Genomic DNA, 296 nt, shown 5'->3' with positions numbered 1-296 from the left:
GCGGAGTCTCAGCGCGGCTTACAAACTCCTTTCCCTTCCACTCCCCTACCTGTGAGGTAGGTGGGGCTGAGAGAGCTCTGACAGAAACTGCTCTTTTTCAAGAACAACTCTTATCAGAACTATGACTTGCCCAAGGAGATCTGGGGGTGGAGCCTAGGGAAGGCAAGTTTTGGGAAGGGGAGTAGAGGAGAAGGACTTCAGTGGGGGATAATGCCATAGAGTCCACCCTGGGGGATAATGCCATAGCGGTCACCCTCCAAAGCAGCCATTTCCTCTGGGTGAACCGATCTGTACGT

At 53.4% G+C, this 296-nt stretch overlaps 1 protein-coding gene across 1 annotated transcript in view; it reads right to left on the bottom strand.

Moving 5' to 3' along the window:
- LOC107116987 (probable asparagine--tRNA ligase, mitochondrial) overlaps positions 1-296 on the bottom strand; it is a gene marked incomplete at its 5' end in the record, with an annotated part of 82,718 nt that overhangs the window by 37,256 nt on the left and 45,166 nt on the right. The gene's annotated exons all lie outside the window — the stretch shown is intronic.

This window comes from Gekko japonicus, unplaced genomic scaffold, assembly GCF_001447785.1.
Source record: "Gekko japonicus isolate JY-2015 unplaced genomic scaffold, Gekko_japonicus_V1.1 scaffold3806, whole genome shotgun sequence".
NCBI classification, from domain to species: Eukaryota; Metazoa; Chordata; class Lepidosauria; order Squamata; family Gekkonidae; genus Gekko; species Gekko japonicus.
This window is presented reverse-complemented; position numbering and strand designations above follow the sequence as displayed.